The 22025-nt window shown below is 42.6% G+C and overlaps 1 protein-coding gene and 1 long non-coding RNA gene across 4 annotated transcripts in view; one reads left to right on the forward strand and one right to left on the reverse strand.

Annotated features, from left to right (window-relative positions):
- ahdc1 (AT-hook DNA binding motif containing 1) overlaps nt 1–22025 on the reverse strand; it is a 178501-nt gene that overhangs the window by 154887 nt on the left and 1589 nt on the right. The window lies entirely within an intron of this gene.
- Nucleotides 1–22025, forward strand: part of LOC134293748 (uncharacterized) — a 59061-nt gene that overhangs the window by 21260 nt on the left and 15776 nt on the right. The gene's annotated exons all lie outside the window — the stretch shown is intronic.

Genomic DNA, 22025 nt, shown 5'->3' on the forward strand with positions numbered 1-22025 from the left:
CCTTCAACAATGCATTGTATCTGAATAACACAGTACCAGAATCTGAGCATGTCTGGCATAGAGGTGGGCGAAACATCAGGAGAGAATGCTTCCGGAACATGGCCATGCAGCCCAGAATTCTCACAGTAACCCAGTGATTTTGGCCATGAAAGCCTTCAACAATGCATTGTATCTGAATAACACAGTACCAGAATCTGAGCATGTCTGGCATAGAGGTGGGCAAAACGTCAGGAGAGCATGCTTCCGGAACACGGCCATGCAGCCCAGAATTCTCACAGTAACCCAGTGATCTTGGCCATGAAAGCCTTCAACAACGCATTGTATCTGAATAACACAGTACCAGAATCTGAGCATGTCTGCCATAGATGTGGGCAAAACGTCAGGAGATAATGCTTCTTGAACATGGCTATGCTGCCCAGAAATCTCACAGTAACCCAGTGATCTTGGCCATGAAAGCCTTCAACAACGCATTGTATCTGAATAACACAGTACCAGAATCTGAGCATGTCTGGCATAGAGGTGGGCGAAACATCAGGAGAGAATGCTTCCGGAACATGGCCATGCAGCCCAGAAAACTCCACAGCAAAATATCAGCATGGTTGATGCGCACACTTTTGTCTTGTAAAATTATAATTCATAAGGCGGCCTGTGCTGCCCATTCCCTCCGTCGAGGAAAATAAACACTCTCACGCAGACATAATGAATCTGCGACCAGTCTGCCACATCATTCCTTATTTGTAGCTTGTACTTAAAAATGACAACGGATTCACCAAGTCTGCGATGACATTTTTTGATTGCCTACACATTTTGCCGCCCAAATGTTTGAAGGCATAACGGACGCGTTTTTCGCGTGGCAAGATCTTAGGTTCCTCGTTCGGGTGGTGCGTTTTGGAAAGGAACAAAGCCACCATTGAGACATGTTCTTACTTTGGACAAGGCAAGTGTCGCAAAAGATGGGAAATGCAAACTGGGAAACACACAAGCCAGCACGCCATTGAAAGGCAGTGAAACCGACACATGGGATACACTCAGGAGTGAAGAGGTAACATCCCTTCCAAATATTAATATTAGGATTACCGTATTTACCCGATTTGAATGCTCACCTTTTTTGACTAAATCGCCTTCCCAAAATTAGGCTTAGATTCGCGTAATATGGCAAATACTTCTTTGGGTTGCAGGGTTGTGAACACTGAGGTGTGCATTAGATTCGATGGCGCATTAGACTCAAGTAAATACGGTAATGCTGGGAACCCAGGCAACACTTGAGCTCATACTGCAAGTCACTTCTGGTGTGAGAGAATTGGCTGTCCACAGAGATGTTGCCCAGGGGACATTGCCCAGATATGTTATCATCCTGCTAGGAGGCTTCTCTCATGTCCCTGAAAGCTAGAGCTGACAGGTGGGAGCTCCCCCGACTTGAGAACATACTGCAAGTCACTTCTGGTGTGAGAGAATTGGCCGTCCACAGAGATGTTGCCCAGGGGACATTGCCCGGATGTGTTACCATCCTTCTGGGAGACTACTCTCATATCCCTGAAAGCTAGAGCTGACAGACAGGAGCTCACCCGACTTGAGAACATACTGCCAGTCACTTCTGGTGTGAGAGAATTGGCCGTCCACAGAGACGTTGCCCAGGGAACATTGCCCGGATGTGTTACCATCCTGCTAGGAGGCTTCTCTCAAGTCCCTGAAAGCTAGAGCTGACAAACAGGAGCTCACCCAACTTGAAATCATACTCCAAGTCACTTCTGATCTGAGAGAATTGGTCGTCCACAGAGATGTTGCTCAGGGGACTTCTGTCATGTCCCTGAAAGCTAGAGCTGACATACGGGAGCTCACCCATCTTGCGGATTCAAACTGGCAACCTTCAGGTCAGCAGGTCAGCCAGCGCAAGGGTTTAACCCTTTGCGCCACCGCAGTTCCTATCCAAATACTAAATAGGCCTTTAGCAGGATACGTAATCATACTTTAATTAATTATTGGTAATACAATATAATACTAATAATAATACAATACAATAATATGTATTATATATTACATGTAATATTACTAATAACATTACAGTGTAGTGGTATAGTACAATATGGTAATATATAATGCTAATATTGTGCTATGCTAATTATATAATATATTGTATGTACATATAACTTGTAAGCCGCCCTGAGTTCCCTTCGGGGTGAGAAGGGCGGGATATCAATGTAGTAAATAAACAAACAAATAATTTCTCTAATAAACGCAACAACATACCTGAAATAAGTCTAGAACGCTAAAGACGCTGCCATAAAGAAACCTTTTTCAATATTTACTATGTGCCTTCTGCAAGTTGCGCAGCTTTTCTGCCTAACCACCTTTTCACAGGTAAGAAAATTAAAAAGCAAGGAAAGATTTCAATGCAAACGAAAGGACATTAATTGCTATTTGGTGCACAAAGCTCTGCAAACTCATGGACTCTGCAAACCCCAAACGGTCAAATCATTAGTATCCCCAAAACCCAATCATCATATCCCAAATCCCACCCAATCAATCCTCCAACCCGCGAAATACCAGACAGACATTTGATGGAGTGGAGAGACACTGTCAACAACAAAAAACCAGAGAGAGAGCTTTTAACTTCTTCTTTCTGTTGAGTCTGGAAATGAAATGTCAGCTTTTGCTGGAAAACTGGAACGTTCGCCACTCGTAGATGGAGATTCCCACAAATCACACTATTATACCGGTTATTCCCTTTCCTATTAAACAATAGCAGTGAAGTGAAATACTGCACAAACATATCCCAAACTAAAGTAACTTACATACATACATACATATATACACATACCGTATATACTCAAGTATAAGCCAACCCAAATATAAGCCGAGGCACCTAATTTTACCACCAAAAAACTGTGAAAACATTGACTCCAGTATAAGCCGAGACACCAATAAAATGACATTATTTGAGCCATTAGTAGTTTAAATGTTTTTGAATCTTTACATCAAACCGTAATTTAAGATATGACTGTTCAACTCTGATTAAATCATTTTCATCTTCAATGTCAATGTGCTTATGTATCCTTTTAATAATAAAAGAGTGAAATAATAAATGTAATAATAATAAATGCAGTAAAATAATAAATGTAATAATAAATAGAGTAAAATTTATAAATATATAATATACTAGCTGTGCCCGGCCACGCGTTGCTGTGGCAAAGTGGTGGTGGTATTGGTTAAAAATTGTTGTGTAATTTTTATTTGACGTTATTTGCATTTTTTAATTAATTTTATTGTAAGTTATATTTTTATTTATTATATTTTATTATTTTCTTGTATTATTTTTAATTATTTTCTGTTATTATGGTATTTTATTGTATCAATTTTTTTAGTGTTTTTTATTATTTTTTATTGGGTTGCTAAGAGACCAAGTTGGAGGAGCTTAGCCTTCTAACTGGCAGCGATTAGATAAAAGCAATTATTCCTCTCTCTCTAATTAGGACTTTATTTTTCTTTTCTTTTTGTTGTATCAACCTAGAGGCGTGGATGATGGGTTGTGTTGTCAAATTTCGAGGTTGGGGGGCCTGTAGTTTTGTTGTTTTGTGGGTCACCGTGATGCCATCACTCTTTTATATATATAGATAGAATAATAAATGTTTAATAATAATAATACAGTAAAATAAATGTAAAAGTAACAATAATAGAGTAAAATAATAAATGTAATAATAATAATTAATAGAGTAAAATAATAAATGTAACAATACCAATAATAATAGAGAAAAATAATAAATATACCATATATACTTGAGTATAAGCCAACCTGAATATATGCCCACCAGGACCCTCATCCGAGTATAAGCCGAGGAGGTTTTTTTTTTTAGTCCTAAAAAAGGGCTGAAAAACTAGGCTTATACTCAAGTACAGTAGAGTCTCACTTATCCAAGCTAAACGGGCCGGCAGAATGTTGGATAAGCGAATATGTTGGATAATAAGGAGGCATTAAGGAAAAGCCTATTAAACACCAAATTAGGTTATGATTTTACAAATTAAGCACCAAAACATCATGTTATACAACAAATTTGGCAGAAAAAGTAGTTCAATACGCAGTAATGCTACGTAGTAATTACTGTATTTACGAATTTAGCACCAAAATATCATGATATATTGAAAACATTGATTACAAAAATGTGTTGGATAATCCAGAACGTTGGATAAGTGAGTGTTGGATAAGTGAGACTCTACTGTATATAAAACTGTAATTTAAGAGAATAATAAGACTTTAATAAGATAAGACTGTCCCACTATGAATACCTATATACTCAAGTATAAGCCGACCTGAATAGAAGTTGCCAGGACCCTGACTCTAGTATAAGCTGAAGGGAGCTTTTTCAGCCCTAAAAAAGGGCTGAAAAACTAGGCTTATACTCGAGTATATACAGTACATACATACATACATATATACACATACTTATTTGCATTTGATAAAAATGAAAATGTGAAGGCAAGCTGCCTGGTGAAAGATCTGGGCAGGAGGAAGATATGCCTGGATTTTAGCATCGCCAGACTTCTTGTCTCTCAACTGGGCGAGACAAGAAGCGCTCTAACTGGAGGTCAGCTGTGACCAGCAGTGCTGTGGAATTCGAAGAGGAACGAATGGAGGGCGAAAGGAAGAAACGTGTCAAGAGGAAGAAATGCCAAGCCAACCCTGATCGAGACTGCCTTCCAATCCTAAACCGATGTCCTCATTGTGGAAGAACACACGGGTCAAGAACAGGGATCTACAGTCAACTACGTATCCAACGCCAAGACACTGCACTTGGAAGGCCATCATACTCGGACAACAAGGGATTGCCTAAGTAAGTAAGTAAGTATTGATGGTCACAAGAAACAAAGCTTATAGCAGAATATGAACATATGCAAACCAACAAAAAGGTGCCCTTTCCAGGTAAACTCATCAAAAGAGTTGAGAAAGGAAGAACTTGTGATGGGAGGGGAGATAAGCAAGGCCAAGCACCAGTATTTAAAAAAAAAACTCTAAAATCAGGACAGTAAATAAAGAACAACACTCTGAGTTCTTGGAGAACGGGAGAAGTCCCAGCAGATTGGAGGAGGGCGAATGTGGTCCCTATCTTCAAGAAGGGAAAAAAGAACGACCCAAACAATTACCGTCCGGTCAGCCTCACATCGATACCAGGCAAGATTCTGGAAAAGATCATCAAGGAAGTGGTCTGCGAACACTTAGAAACAAATGCGGTCATTGCTAATAGTCAACACGGATTTACCAAAAACAAGTCATGCCAGACTAATCTGATCTCTTTTTTCAATAGAGTTACGAGTTGGGTCGATACAGGGAATGCCGTGGATGTAGCGTACCTGGATTTCAGTAAGGCCTTCGACAAAGTCCCCCACGACCTTCTGGCAAACAAACTAGTAAAATGTGGGCTAGACAAAACTACAGTCAGGTGGATCTGTAATTGGCTAAGCGAACGAACCCAAAGGGTGCTCACCAATGCGTCGTCTTCATCTTGGAAAGAAGTCACGAGTGGAGTGCCACAAGCAGGGCTCCGTCCTGGGCCCGGTTCTGTTCAACATCTTTATTAACGACTTAGACGAAGGGTTAGAAGGCACGATCATCAAGTTTGCAGACGACACCAAACTGGGAGGGAGAGCCAACACTCCAGAAGACAGGAGCAGAATTCAAAGCGATCTTGACAGACTAGAGAGATGGGCCGAAACTAACAAAATGAAGTTCAACAGGGACAAATGCGAGATATTCCACTTTGGCAGAAAAAATGGAAATCAAAGATACAGAATGGGGGACGCCTGGCTTGACAGCGGTGTGTGCGAAAAAGACCTTGGAGTCCTTGTGGACAACAAGTTAAACATGAGCCAACAATGTGATGCGGCTGCTAAAAAAGCCAATGGGATTCTGGCCTGCATCAATAGGGGAATAACGTCTAGATCCAGGGAAGTTATGCTCCCCCTCTATTCTGCCTTGGTCAGACCACACCTGGAATACTGTGTCCAATTTTGGGCACCACAGTTGAAGGGAGATGTTGACAAGCTGGAAAGCGTCCAGAGGAGGGCGACTAAAATGATTAAGGGTCTGGAGAACAAGCCCTATGAGGAGCGGCTTAAAGTGCTGGGCATGTTTAGCCTGCAGAAGAGAAGGCTGAGAGGAGACATGATAGCCATGTACAAATACGTGAAGGGAAGTCATAGGGAAGAGGGAGCAAGCTTGTTTTCTGCTGCCCTGCAGACTAGGACACGGAACAATGGCTTCAAACTACAGGAAAGGAGATTCCACCTGAACATCAGGAAGAACTTCCTCACTGTGAGAAGGGCTGTTCGGCAGTGGAACTCTCTCCCCGGGGCCGTGGTGGAGGCTCCTTCTTTGGAGGCTTTTAAGCAGAGGCTGGATGGCCATCTGTCGGGGGTGCTTTGAATGCGATTTCCTGCTTCTTAGCAGGGGGTTGGACTAGATGGCCCATGTGGTCTCTTCCAACTCTACTATTCTATGATTCTATGATTCTATGATTCTATGAAAACAGAGGAATTCCAGACAGGAAACACTCAGGCCCAACTAACAACTCCCAACAAAGGATTCTCCCAGGCAGGAAGCAGCCAGGCCTTGAAACTGTGGGCCAAATGCTAATCAAAGTGACAAATTGCAACATCCACATGTACCTCAAGCAGACAAAAGTTCTTTCTCCCACCCTGGACATTATTCCACAGATATATTAAACCCCACTTGCCGAGTTTCCAACAGACCTCACAGCCTCTGGGGATGCCTGCCACAGGTGTGGGCGAAACGTCAGGAGAGAATGCTTCTGGAACATGGCCACACAGCCTGGAAAACTCACAGCAGCTCAGTGATTCCGGACACAAAGCCCTTCAACAACACACTGACCAAACTGTTTTGATAAGAAATGTGAGACGGGGTGGGATATAAGAATAAAGTTGTTGTTGTTGTTGTTGTTGTTATCCAAGTCAATGAATTCAACCCAAAAGCACAGCAGAAAACGCCTTCCCTGCACCAGACCGAAGAAAGAAAAGCCACTGAACATCCAAGTCTAGGAATGTGCAGAAAACTGTATGAAACGAACTCTAATTTTACTTTGAATTAACGACAACACTGTCAAACTCAAGACTCCTTCAAAGACAGACAACCTGTAACTCACAGACACAGCAAATGTACGGTGCACTTTTGACCTGCCAGGTGTTCAATGTCCCCTCCAGTGTGTATCCAGGTCCAGGTAAGGTGTGTGTGTGTGTGTGTGTGTGTGTGTGTGTATGGTGTGTGTGTGGGGGGGATATGGGGAGGACATGGAGCCCTGGCCGGATGCCAGGAAGGGTTGGCAGAACACGTCCAGTTTAGTAGGTCACAAGCTGTGCAGGCCTACCTCCTCCCAGTGCTATTTTTATATAGGAACCAAGACCTTCAGAATAATCTTCTCCATTCATCACCAAAACAATTTGTAATCTATGCGGACAGAGAAAGAGTCTTCCCATGGGCACATATGTACCGTATATACTCGAGTATAAGCCAACCCAAATATAAGCCAAGGCACCTAATTTTACCACAAAAAACTGGGAAAACATTGACTCCAGTATAAGCCGAGGGTGGTAAATTTCAGAAATAAAACTAGATACCAATAAAATTACATTCATTGAGGCATCCGTAGGTTAAATGTTTTTGAATATTTACATCAAGCTCAAATTTAAGATAAGGCCCGGGCTGTGGCGCAGGCGGGAGAGCAAGCCAGCTGCAACCAGCTGCAATGAATCACTCTGACCTGGAGGTCATGAGTTCGAGGCCCGCTCGGAGCCTATGTTTGTCTTGTCTTTGTTCTATGTTAAAAGGCATTGAATGTTTGCCTATATGTGTAATGTGATCCGCCCTGAGGCCCCTTCGGGGTGAGAAAGAAGGACGGAATATAAATGCTGTAAATAAACAAATAAATAAATAAATAAGACTTTCCAACTCTGATCAAATCACTATTCTCATCTTCTTCAATGTAAATGTGCTTATGTATCCTTTTAATAATAATAAGAGTAAAATAATACATGTAATAATAAATAATAAGATCAGAGTGAAATAATAAATGTATTAATAATAATAATAAAAATAGAGTAAAATAAATGTAATAGCAACAATAACAGATAAAAATAATAAATGTAATACATTAGAGTCTCACTTATCCAACGTTCTGGATAATCCAATGCATTTTTGTAGTCAACATTTTCAATACATCATGATATTTTGGTGTTAAATCGTCAATACAGTAATTACAACAGAACATTACTGCGTACTGAACTACTTTTTCTTTCAAATTTGTTGTCTAACATGATGTTTTGGTGCTTCATTTGTAAAATCATAACCTAATTTGATGTTTAATAGGCTTTTCCTTAATCTCTCCTTATTATCCAACATATTCGCTTATCCAACGTTCTGCCGGCCCGTTTTCATTTGATAAGTGAGACTCTACTGTAATTACTACATAACGTTGCTGCATATTGAACTGCTTTTTCTGTCAATTTGCTGTAAAACATGATGTTTTGGTGCATAATTTGTAAAACTATAATGTTCTTAGTCCCTCCTTATTATCCAACATTTTCACTTATCCAACGTTCTGCCAACCGTAATACCAATAATAATAGAGAAAAATAAAAATGTACCATATATTCTCGAGTATAAGCTGACCCAATATAAGCCAACCAGGACCTTCACCCGAGTATAAGCCGAGGGGGCCTTTTTCAGTCTTAAAAAAAGGGCTGAAAAACTAGGCTGATGCTTGAGTATATACAGTATACATCTATATATATAAAAGAGTTATGGCATCACGGCAGCGGACAAAACAACAAAAGTAAACACCCCACAACCTCGAAAATTGACATCACAACCCCTCATCCATGCCTCTAGGTTGATACAACAAAAAGAAAAGAAAAATAAAGTCCTAATTAGAGGGAGAGGAATAATTGTTTTTATCCAATTGCTGCCAGTTAGAAGGCTAAGCTCCGCCCACTTGGTCTCCTAGCAACCCACTCAGCCCAGTGTTAATAAAATAATGATAAAAAATAAATACAAATAATACAATAAAAAATTATAAAAAACACTAAAATAATTAATACAATAAAATACTATAACAAAATGACTAAAAATAATACAACAAAATAATAAAATATAATAAATAAAAAAGATAAGTGACAATAAAATTAATTTTAAAAAATACAAATAACGTCAAATAAAAATTCCACAACAAGTTTTAACCGATACCACCACCACTTTGCCACAGCAACGCGTGGCCGGGCACAGCTAGTATACATGTATCCGAATAGCCTCCAACTCTTCTGGCCAGCAATCATGTCATCAGGTTTCCTTTTCCCTTGAATAGTTAATATAATTCTGCCTCTGCTGCCAGAACCACAGAGCAGTTTGCAAAGGTAATGATATGGAACCTGCGTGTGTGTCATTTGACCATTCAACAGGTGACCACAGCGAACCCTCCCACCAGCCCGGGCCTCTCCTTTTAGCTTGGCCACTGACCGTCCCACAGGAAGGAAGGAAGGAAGGAAGGAAGGAAGGAAGGAAGGAAGGAAGGAAGGAAGGAAGGAAGGAAGGAAGGACTGGGTGCCCGGAGGACTTACTCATCCCCGGGTCTCTTGGCCCTCCCCGCACCCACCCCAAACCAAAGCAAAGGCTTCTTTCTGCTGGCGTGTGAAGCAGGGCAATGCGACCCAGACATAGCAACACAAGGGGAGAGCTGTGAATCTGACGAGGCTGACGAGACCGACGAGGCCTCAAACCCCAAAGAGAAGAAAAGGAAGCGCTCCCCTCGTCTGTCTCCCCCCGTGCCATTCCTCAGCCCCAGATCTCATTACAGGCCCAGCCTTCCTGACAACACGGCCCTGTTTATCAAGGCGCTGCTGGGCTCCTCTCCGTTTCCACTCCTCGGCTGACACACACTATTTATAGACGCTTACTTACCACTCTCCCAGATCTTTCCTCAGGATCTCAGCAGAAATAGACCGCCCCCGGGTCCCTGAAGCCTCCTCCGAGCACGGAGTCCGGCCAGATCCCCCTCCCCTCGCCCTTGGCGTCCTACGCGCTCCCACCCCCTCGTCCCTGCTCTCCAAAGTGTCCACCACATCCACATCCTCGCACCGGCCATCAACTCATTCCATTTGATAACGGCGGGTCTGTTCCGAAGCCTCCCTCCCGGGTGTAATCGGACTCCTCCACATACAGCAACCTTCTCTGAGGTCTCCGGCTCCAGCCGTTGGCAAGAGAAAGCGCAGAACTGACTCCAAAGGCAGAGCTCAACCCAACCCTCTCGCAGGACAAAACTGGCACAAAGGCAAACCAAGTAGGTGTGCGGGCACCACACCAAACATGATGGACGTTTTGGCTCACAGGTGTGACCAAGCCCGTGGCACAGGAATCCTCTTCCCCCACAGATGAATCATCAGCTTCATGTTAAGCACAGGCCTATCTGGTGATGTCCACCACAGTGGTTGCTGTATCTTCATGGCTTCACTTAGTCCTGGTCACCTGAGATCCTTGCAAAACATGTGCTCTGCAAAGCCTCTCCCCATTGAGATATTCCTTGGCATAGGCCACAAAAAGTCACCTAGGACCCCATTAAAAGCAATTCCATCATCGACATCAGCCATGGACAAACTTGGGCCTTCCCTCCAGGTGTTTTGGACTTCAACTCCCACAATTCCTAACATGGCTTCACTCAGCCCTGGCCACCTGAGAGCCTTGCAATGGGAATTGCCCAGGACTGAACCATCTGTATTGCAAAACATGGGCTCCTCCAGCCGCTCCCCAATGGAATATTCACCTAGGACCCCATTAAAAGCAATTCCATCATCGACATCAGCCATGGACAAACTTGAGCCTTCCCTCCAGGTGTTTTGGACTTCAACTCCCACAATTCCTAACATGCCTTCACTCAGCCCTGGCCACCTGAGAGCCTTGCAATAGGAACTGCCCAGGACTGAACCATTTGTATTGCAAAATTTGTGGTTCTCCAGCCACTTCCCAATGGGCATATGCCACAAAAAGTCACCTAGGACCCCATTAAAAGCAATTCCATCATCGACATCAGCCATGGACAAACTTGGGCCTTCCCTCCAGTTGTTTTGGACTTCAATTCCTACAATTCCTAACATGGCTTCACTCAGCCCTGGCCACCTGAGAGCCTTGCAATGGGAATTGCCCAGGACTGAACCATCTGTATTGCAAAACATGGGCTCCTCCAGCCTCTCCCCAATGGAATATTCCTTGGCATAGGCCACAAAAAGTCACCTAGGACCCCATTAAAAGCAATTCCATCATCAACATCAGCCATGGACAAACTTGGGCCTTCCCTCCAGGTGTTTTGGACTTCCACAATTCCTAACATGCCTTTACCCAGTCCTGGCCACCTGAGAGCCTTGCAATGGGAATTGCCCAGAAATGAACCAATGTATTGCAAAACTTGTGCTCCTCCAGCCTCTCCCTATTGATATATTCCTTGGCATACGCCACAAAAAGTCACCTAGGAGCACATTAAAAGCAATTCCATCGTCAACATCAGCCATGGACAAACCTGGGTCTTCCCCTCCAGGTGTTTTGGACTTCAACTCCCATAATTCCTAACATGGCTTCACTCAGCCCTGGCCACCTGAGAGCCTTGCAATGGGAATTGCCCAGGACTGAACCATCTGTATTGCAAAACATGTGCTCCTCCAGCCTCTCCCCATTGAGATATTCCTTGGCATAGGCCACGAAAAATCACCTAGGAGCGCATTAAAAGCAATTCCATTATCTACATCCAGCATGGGCAAGCTTGGGCCGTCCCTCCAGGTGTTTTGGACTTCCACAATTCCTAACATGCCTTCACCCAGTCCTGGCCACCTGAGAACCTTGCAATGGGAATTGCCCAGGACTGAACCATCTGTATTGCAAAACTTGTGCTCCTCCAGCCTCTCCCCATTGAGATATTCCTTGGCATACACCACAAAAAGTCACCTAGGAGCACATTAAAAGCAATTCCATCATCGACATCAGCCATGGACAAACTTGGGCTGTCCCTCCAGGTGTTTTGGACTTCAACTCCCACAATTCCTAACACCCAGTAGGAGTTGAAGTCCAAAACACTTGGAGGGCTGAAGTTTCCCTATGCCTGATAAACATCAAGTTCACACTGAACGATTCCAGATCATAAAGGAACTTGGGAATCCTCACCCCCACTTCAAGGTGCTCTCCCATGATCTTATAGCACTTTTAACTACAGTAGAGTCTCACTTATCCAAGCCTCGCTTATCCAAGTTTCTGGATTATCCAAGCCATTTTTGTAGTCAATGTTTTCAATATATCGTGATATTTTGGTGCTAAATTCGTAAATACAATAATTACAACATAACATTGCTGCGTATTGAACTGCTTTTTCTGTCAAATTTGTTGTAAAACATGATGTTTTGGTGCTTGATTTGTGAAATCATAACCTAATTTGATGTTTAATAGGCTTTTCCTTAATCCCTCCTTATTATCCAACATATTCACTTATCCAATCTTCTGCCGGCCCGTTTAACTTGGATAAGTGAGACTCTGCTGTACCTCTTGTTTACAAAACTCACTTAGTGCACTTTTGAAACCTAGTTCATATTTGTGGTTCTATTGCTGTGTTATAACTTTGTGTTTGTTATTTTACTTTTATGTTAATTTTTAATTTTTATTTGCATGTGGTTTCTGTTATTTGATGTTGTTTTATGTTTGTTATTGTATTTGCCCGGGCTTTGGCCCCATGTAAGCCGCACCAAGTCCCCGCGGGGAGATGGAGGTGGAGTATAAAATTATTATTATTATTATTATTATTATTATTATGGCCTTCCTCTTCCCAAGGGAGAAACGTGCCTTGTTTGCAACACACAAAGCCCAGCCTGAGACAGGTGAGCAAGTCTTGTTAGTGGAACTTTCCCCGTGCAAAACGACAACAACGTCAACACAGCCTGATAACTCAACCCTCCAAGGCTTAGCGCAAGCGAGCATCACCCAGCGCACCTCACCGGCCCCATTGCGACTGCTAATTTATTCCTGCACGAGCCAGAGTGTTTGGATTTCGAGACAAAGAAATAGTATTAAATTCAAGAGATGGAAACCCAATGGATGGAGCTGAGATCAGTCCTCAACCTGGGTTTTTTGGGGTCAGGATTGAGCACAGAAACAGTCACCAAAAGAACGACAAAGAAGGGAGCAAGTCTGGAAGGAAACAAGGTAAACAATCTAGGATCATACTGCAAGTGTTGCATCCTAGTTTGAAACAAAAACACCATTCAAAGTAGAGTAGAGTCTCACTTATCCAACATATACCGGTTGGCAGAACGTTGGATCAGTGAAAATGTTGCTGTGGATCAGTGAAAATGGGGCTGTGGCGCAGGCTGGAGAGCAAGCCAGCTGCAACCAGCTGCAATGAATCACTCTGACCAGGAGGTCATGAGTTCGAGGCCCGCTCGGAGCCTATGTTTGTCTTGTCTTTGTTCTATGTTAAAAGGCATTGAATGTTTGCCTATATGTGTCATGTGATCCGCCCTGAGTCCCCTTCGGGGTGAGAAAGAAGGGCGGGATATAAATGCTGCAAATAAATAAAGAAATAATAAGGAGGGACTAAGGACATTATGATTTTTACAAATTATGCACCAAAACATCATGTTTTACAGCAAATTGACAGAAAAAGCAGTTCGATACGCAGCAATGTTATGTAGTAATTACAGTAGAGTCTCACTTATCCAACATAAACGGGCCGGCAGAACGTTGGATATTCAGGTCGGCTTAGTAAAGATAAAGGTTTCTCCTGATGTTAAGTCCAGTCATGTCCAACTCTGGGGGTTGGTGCTCATCTCCATTTCTAAGCCGAAGAGCTGGCGTTGTCCGTAGACACCTCCAAGGTCATGTGGCCATAGGCATGACTGCATGGAGCGCCGTTACCTTCCCGCCGGAGCGGTACCTATTGCTCTACTCACATTTGCATTTTTTCGAACTGCTAGGTTGGCAGAAGTCAGGTCGGCTTATACTCAAGTATATATGGTATATTTATTATTTTTCTCTGTTATTATTGGTATTGTTACTTTTATTATTTTACTCTATTAATTATTATTATATTTATTATTTTATTCTATTATTGTTGTTACTTTTACATTTATTTTACTCTTTTTTATTATTAACACAGTAGAGTCTCACTTATCCAACATAAACAGGCTGGCAGAATGTTGGATAAGTGAATATGTTGGATAATAAGGAGGGATTAAGGAAAAGCCTATGAAACATCAAATTAGGTTATGATTTTACAAATTAAGAACCAAAACATTGTGTTATGCAACAAATTTGACAGAAAAAGGAGTTCAATACGCAGTAATGCTATGTAGTAACTACTGTATTTACGAATTTAGCACCAAAATATCACGGTGTATTGAAAACATTGACTACAAAAATGCGTTGGATAATCCAGAACGTTGGATAAGTGAGACTCTACTGTACTGTATTTATGAATTTAGCACCAAAACATCGCAATGTACTGAAAACACTGACTACAAAAACATCAACTACTAAAAGGCCAACTGCGTTGGATAATACATGTTTTATGTTTTATACAGTACTAGCTGTGCCCGGCCACGCGTTGCTGTGGCTAGGACTTTATTTTTCTTTTCTTTTTGTTGTATGAACCTAGAGGTGTGGATGAGAGGATGTGCTGTCAATTTTCGAGGTTGTGGGGCGTTTAGTTTAGTTGTTTTGTCCGGTGCCGGGATTCCATTACCCTTATATAAATATATAGTTGTGCCCAGCCACGCGTTGCTGTGGCGAAGTATGGTGGTATGGGAAATAAAGTATTGAGGAATTGGTGGTAGTTAAGATAAAAGGTCCCCTGGGCTGAGTGGGTTGCTAGGAGACCAAGTGAGTGGAGCTTAGCCTTCTAACTGGCAGCAATTGGATAAAAACAATTATTCCTCTCCCTCTAATTAGGACTTTATTTTTCTTTTCTTTTTGTTGTATCAACCTAGAGGCATGGATGAGGGGTTGTGATGTCAATTTTTGAGGTTGTGGGGTGTTTACTTTTGTTGTTTTGTCTGCTGCCGTGATGCCATCACTCTTTTATATATATAGATATAGATTTAACTGGTTGTAATATATTTTTACATGATGTTTTTTAATGATGTGTCAGCATCGAATTGTTGCCAATTATACGCCGCCCTGAGTCCCTTCGGGTGAGAAGGGCGGGATAGAAATATTGGAAATAAATAAAAATAAATAAATAATACGGAACGCTGGATAAGTGGAGGTTGGATAAGCGAGACTCTACTGTACATGTGCATAAAAGTTTAGAGTTTTGAATCCATGGACAGAGATCCTGTCCATCTGTCCATAGGACCAACTATGGCATCTTTTTGTTTACATAGTGGTCGGTGCTCTTTAGTTTTTATGCTATGGAACAACAACTCCCATCACTTTTGAATAAGATGGGAATGGCAAGCCATCACTTTTGAGTATCTATCCGGAGTAATGGCAACTCAACAACCCTCAAAGTTGGCCAAAGGCGAAAGAACATTTGAAAGCCAGGCGTCATATCCATACATTGCAAACCCCACTCTCCTGAGTAAACACAACCAACTGCAGCCTAGTAGACGTTGTTGTATCACAACTCCCATGAATCCTAATGAGGAGGAAAATAAGAGCTGGAGTGGAGCATCCGAGGAGTATGTAAAAGTAAACAAGTGGGTTGGATTTGGGCGACGGACCTTGAGTTTGAACTGGGAGGGCATGGGCCAACTTGGGCCCTCCTTCCAGGTGTTTTGGACTTCAACTCCCACCATTCCTGGCCTCAGGCCCTTTCCTTTCCCCCCTCAGCCGCTTAAGCGGCTGAGGGGGGAAAGGAAGGGGCCTGAGGCCAGGAATGGTGGGAGTTGAAGTCCAAAACACTTGGAGAAAGGCTGATGTTTGACCATCAAGAGACTGCAACCTATATGCACCAAAGTCTGGCAGAATTGCAAAGTCAAGTTTCGACCCTTTGGATTCATGACTCCAAAGCCAAGCTTGCTTGGAGCCTTTCCTTGGGAGAAAGCATGTATATATGTGTGTGTGTGTGTGTGTGTGTTGCACAACAACAAAACAAGAAAATGAGTGTGTGTTGCCTTCTTCTTTTTTTCCCATTGGCATGAGAGCCTCTCCAGCAAACACTTTGGCAGCAAAAAGCTTCTCACCTTTTCTCCCGCTAAGGAAAGAGGCCACTTCACCCCCCAGCCGGGGTCCGCAGGGCACTTCCAAACCCACCCCCCCCCCCCCCCTTTGCCCCCTTGCCAGCCCCACAGGCTGAAATAATAAAGGATTGTTTGCTTGCTTACGAGAGAGAAAAAGAGAAGAAAGAAGGAAAGAAAATCTCTTCTCTTGGCCAAAAAAAGCCCCCTCCCCACTTTCCCGGAACCGTGTTGACACCCAAAGCGACGCCGAAAGAAAGAAAGAAAGAAAGAAAGAAAGAAAGAAAGAAAGAAAGAAAGAAAGAAAGAGGCGATTGGCCCTTCCACATAGCCATATAACCCAATGCCGGAGTTGCAACCTTTTGTAAAAGCGCTGATTGGTTGTGCTTTTAAGTAAATTAGATCTAATTTGCCAAATAGTCACCGGTTGAATATGTTTTTATGTTGTGGAATGATATCTTAAATTGTAAGTCGCTTAAAGCACTGTGGTGGAGAGCGACTAATTAAGAAATACAGTAGAGTCTCACTTATCCAACATAAACAATATAAACATAAATTATATTGGACTACCGCCGATTTCTGAGCCTGAATATATTGCACAAAATTTCCCTAGCCTAAAATGATACATTTTAACATATTGGGTTTATGGTTCCCGTCCCCTTGATCTGGTCATGTAAGTGTGATTTATTGTTATAATTGTATTATTTTACTTTGTTTAATAATGTGTATTATGTTGTTATGTAATGTTTGTGTTGCTTTTATGACTGTAAACCGCCCTGAGTCCCATCCGGGAGATAGGGCAGTATATAAATAAAGTTTTATTATTATTATTATTATTATTATTATTATTATTATTATTAACGGGCCGGCAGAATGTTGGATAAGTGAATATGTTGGATAATAAGGAGAGATTAAGAAAAAGCCTATTAAACATCAAAATAGGTTATGATTTTACAAATTAAGCACCAAAACATCATGTTATACAACAAATTTGACAGAAAAAGTAGTTCACTACACATTAATGTTATGTAGTAATTACTGTATTTACGAATTTAGCACCAAAATATCACAATGCATTGAAAACATTGACTACAAAAATGCATTGGATAATCCAGAACGTTGGATAAGTAAGTGTTGGATAAGTGAGACTCTACTGTAAAGTAAAAGTGAAGTGAAGTGAAGAATACATCAAGCCAAATTATCCACAATATCGGTCTTGAACTGGGCTATCTGAGTCCACACTGCCAGATAATCCAGTTCAAAGCAGATAAATCAGACTTTGCCAAATAGTCACTGTTGAATGTTTTTATGTTGTTGAATGATATTTTAAATTGTAAGTCGCTTAAAGCACTTTGGTGGAGAGCGACTAATTAAGAAATAAAGTGAAAGTGAAGTATATATCAAGCCAGATTATCCACAATATCGGCCTTGAACTGGGCTATCTGAGTCCACACTGCCAGATAATCCAGTTCAAAGCAGATAAGTCAGAGGGTTGTTGTATGTCTTTCGGGCTGTGTGGCTGTGTTCCAGAAGTATTCTCTCCTGAAGTTTCGCCCACATCTATGGCAGGCATCCTCAGAGGCTGTGTGCCTCATCTGAGGATGCCTACCATAGATGTGGGTGAAATGCCAGGAGAGAATGCTTCTGGAACATGGCCACACAGCTCGAAAGACATACAACAACCCTGTGATCCTGGCCATGAAAGCCTTCGACAACACAAATAAGTCAGACTTGGTCACAGTAGTCCACGCTCTGAATACACTACCGCAATACACTCTACATGGGGCTGCCTTTGGAGACTGTTCAGAAGCTTCAAAAGGTCCCACGAGTGGCACCCTGGATGCTCACCAGAGCAGCGCACAGGGAGCATAGGTAAAGGTTTTCCCCTGACGTTAAGTCCAGTCATGTCTGACTCTGGGGGTTGGTGCTCATCTCCATTTATAAGCCGAAGAGCCGGCATTGTCCATAGACACCTCCAAAGTAATGTGGCCACTGGCATGACTGCATGGAGCGCCGTTACCTTCCCGCCAGAGCAGTACCTATTGATCTACTCACACTGGCATGTTTTCGAACTGCTAGGTTGGCAGAAGCTGGAGCTAACAGCGGGTGCTCACTCCGCTCCCGGGATTTGAACCTGCCACCTTTCAGTCTGCAAGTTCAGCAGCTCAGTGCTTTAACACACTTTGCCACCGGGGCTCCTTATACACAGCCATATAATCCAGAATATATCAAGCCAGGTTATCCACAATATCTGCTTTGAACTGGGCTATCTGAGTCCACACTGCCAGATAATCCGGTTCAAAGCAGGTAGGTCAGACTTGGTCACAGTAGTCCATGAATTTGCATCCCGAATAGACTACAGGTTGCATCCCAAATAGACTACTGCAATGCGCTCTCCATGGGGCTGCCTTTGGAGACTGTTCGGAAGCTTCGAAAGGCCCAACGAGTGGCACCCAGGATGCTCACCAGAGCAGCGCACAGGGAGCATGCAACCCGACTTTAATGCCAGCTCCACTGGCCAGTCTGCTACCAAACATAATTCAAAGTGCTGGCTTTTAGTCTATAAAGCCCTAAACCAGTGGTTCTCAACCTGTAGGTCCTCAGGGGTTTTGTCAAAATCCCAAGAAATGTAATACAAATCAGGTTTCTACAACTCCATAGTAGAATAATTCTCTTCAAACTACATTGCATATAACAAAATTGCTTTCAGGATATCATAAACAAAGGTACAATTTCCATGTCATAATCTAACAAAGTATACTATATAAGGAGTAAATAACAGACATAAAGAGACCACCAAGTCCATATTATTCCTGGAGTTGCGTGGAATCTTGGGCCAATGTTAATTGTAGTAAAGATATTCAGTCTCCAAGATAACAGTTTCTATATTCAAAGGAATTCTTCTTTTGATTCGCAACGCCAAGAACTGGTACGCAACAAGGTCTCCTGAGTTGTTCCCCTTGTTTCGTTGACAAGAGTGTATACATTATTGTTCTGTATTATTATAGATATTTGTACATTATCCACCCTCAGGGGTTTTGGCCTACAACTTCCAGGATTCCCGGCCCGTTTACCAGCTGTTTCTGGGAGTTGAAGGCCAAAATATCTGGGGAACCCAGGTTGAGAACCATTGCCCTAAATGGCTTCGGCCCAGGTTACCTGTCCGAAGGTATCTCCCTCTATGATCCACCTTGGAGGCTAAGATTGTCACATGTCAATCAATGCCTTCTAGGGTGGTGGGGAAGGGTCTTCTGGCCCAGCCTTTACATGCAGATGTATCAGGCATGGACAAACTTCGACCCTCTGGTAGGCTGTTAGGAATTCCTAACAGGAAAACTTGGGGCTATGTCTATTCTTATTGTTATTTAAACCCAAACTGTATTGTTTTAATCTATTTCTGTAAACCGCTCCGAGCCAAATTGGGATTAGCAGTATACAAGTCCAACAAATAAATAAATAAATTTACAACTTATAATGTGCCCTTTGCTAATCTACTATTACAAACCTCACTGTTTTTAAAATTCTATGTTTTTAATAAGTGTGTTTTTATTCTTTTTGGTTAATGTGCAAATATTACGATGGGTGCATGTTATTGTTTATTGATGTATTGTATATTGTTATTGTTTTGTAGTTGATATTTCTGTGAGCCGCCCCGAGTCCCCTCCAGGGGAGATAGTATACAAATAAACTTATTATTATTATTATTATTATTATTATTATTATTATTATTATTATTATTAATTGTGGGAGTTGAAGTCCAAAACACCCCCAGGGCCGAAGTTTGCCCATGCCTGTGATACACCCAGATAGTCTCTCCTTTGTGTCAATCAACACACATGTTATGAAGATTCCTAAAGGTATGTCCAGTGTAGGAATGGCCCTGCAAGCACAACGGGTGGGGACGAGAGACGGGGCCTTCTCCGTGGCGGCCCCTCATCTATGGAACTCCCTGCCCAGTGAAATTAGCTCAGTCCCCTCCCTCCTGGCCTTTGGGAAAAAACTAAAACCTGGCTTTGGGATCAGGCTTTTGGCCAAGAAGGGGAGCAGCGCAATAAGAGGCTGGCCCTGGAACACGGCCTGGATTGCGTGGTTTTAATTCTGGATTCAAGGTTATGTTTTTAATTGGTTGGTTTCAATGTTTTTGTTTATTCGCAAATGTATATATGGAGACACGCGGCACTGAATGGTTGCCTTGGAGTCCCATTCGGGGTTGAGAAAGGCGAGGTACAAGTCGGGTAAATAAATAAGATAATGTGGGGTTGTGAACAGCCGTGTGGAAGGGCCAAAGAGAGAGAGAGAGAGAGAGAGAGAGAGAGAGAGAGAGAGAGAGAGAGAGAAAGTGGCCGTGGATCATCATCTCTTGGCACCTCGGGAAGGAGAGGCGTCACTTGAGGAGGAAGCGAAGGAGGGAGGAAGAGAGAGAGAGAGAGAGAGAGAGGGAGGGAGGGACTGGGCAGGAAAGACCGAGACACACGACCCCTCCTTCCTTCCTCCCTTTTCTATTTCCCCTTCCTTCCTTCTCTCTTTCCCTCCTCCCTCTCTTCCTTCTCTGCTTCCTCTCTTCCTTCTCTACTTCCGTCCTTCCTCCATTCCTTCTCTCCTCCCTTCCTCCATTCTTTACTTCCTTCCTCCCTTCTTTACGTCCTCCTTTCCTTCTCTACTTCCACCCTCTCTTCCTTCCTCAGTTCCTTCTCTCCCTTCCTTCTCTCTATCCTTCCTCCCTTCTTTACTTCCTCCTTTCCTTCTCTCCTCCCTTCCTTCCTTCTCTCCTTTCTTCCTTCCTTCTCTGCTTCCTCCTTCCTTCTCTCTATCCTTCCTTCTCTCCTCCCTCCTTTCTATTTCCCCTTCCTTCCTTCTCTCTTTCCCTCCTCCCTCTCTTCCTTCTCTACTTCCGTCCTTCCTCCATTCCTTCTCCTCCCTTCCTCCATTCTTTACTTCCTTCCTTCTTTACATCCTCTACTTCCTCCCTCTCTTCCTCTCTTCCTTCCTCAGTTCCTTCTCTCCCTTCCTTCTCTCTATTCTTCCTTCCTTCTTTACTTCCTCCTTTCCTTCTCTCCTCCCTTCCTTCCTTCTTTCTTCCCTTCCTTCTCTCCTTTCTTCCTTCCTTCTCTCCTCCCTCCTTTCCTTCTCTCCTTCCTTCCTTCTCTCTAGCCTTCCTCCCTTCTCTCCTTCCTTCCTCCCTTCCTTCTCTCCTTCTTTCTTCCCTCCCTTCTCTACTTACAGTAGTCTCTCACTTATCCAATGTAAACGGGCCGGCAGAACGTTGGATAAGCAAATATGTTGGATAATAAGGAGAGATTAAGGAAAAGCCTATTAAACATCAAATTAGGTTATGATTTTACAAATTAAGCACCCAAACATCATGTTATACAACAAATTTGACAGAAAAGGTAGTTCAATACATGGTAATGCTATGTAGTAATTGCTGTATTTACGAATTTAGCACCAAAATATCACGATATATTGAAAACATTGACTACAAAAATGCATTGGATAATCCAGAACGTTGGATAAGCGAGTGTTGGATAAGTGAGACTCTACTGTACTTCTCGATAAGGATAAGCGAGTGTTGGATAAGTGACTCTACTTCTCTCCTTCGTCCCTCTTCCTTCCTCCCTTCTCTCCTTCCTTCCTGTCTTCCTTCCTTCCTGTCTTCCTTCCTTCCTTCTCTACTTCCTTCCTTCCTTCTCTCCTTCCTTCCTCTCTTCTTTCCTCCCTTCTCTCCTTCCTCCCTCTCTTCCTTCCTTCCTTCTCTACTTCCTTCCTTCCTTCTCTACTTCCTTCCTCTCTTCTTTCCTCCCTTCTCTCCTTCCTCCCTC

This window comes from Anolis carolinensis, unplaced genomic scaffold, assembly GCF_035594765.1.
Source record: "Anolis carolinensis isolate JA03-04 unplaced genomic scaffold, rAnoCar3.1.pri scaffold_10, whole genome shotgun sequence".
Taxonomy (NCBI): Eukaryota; Metazoa; Chordata; class Lepidosauria; order Squamata; family Dactyloidae; genus Anolis; species Anolis carolinensis.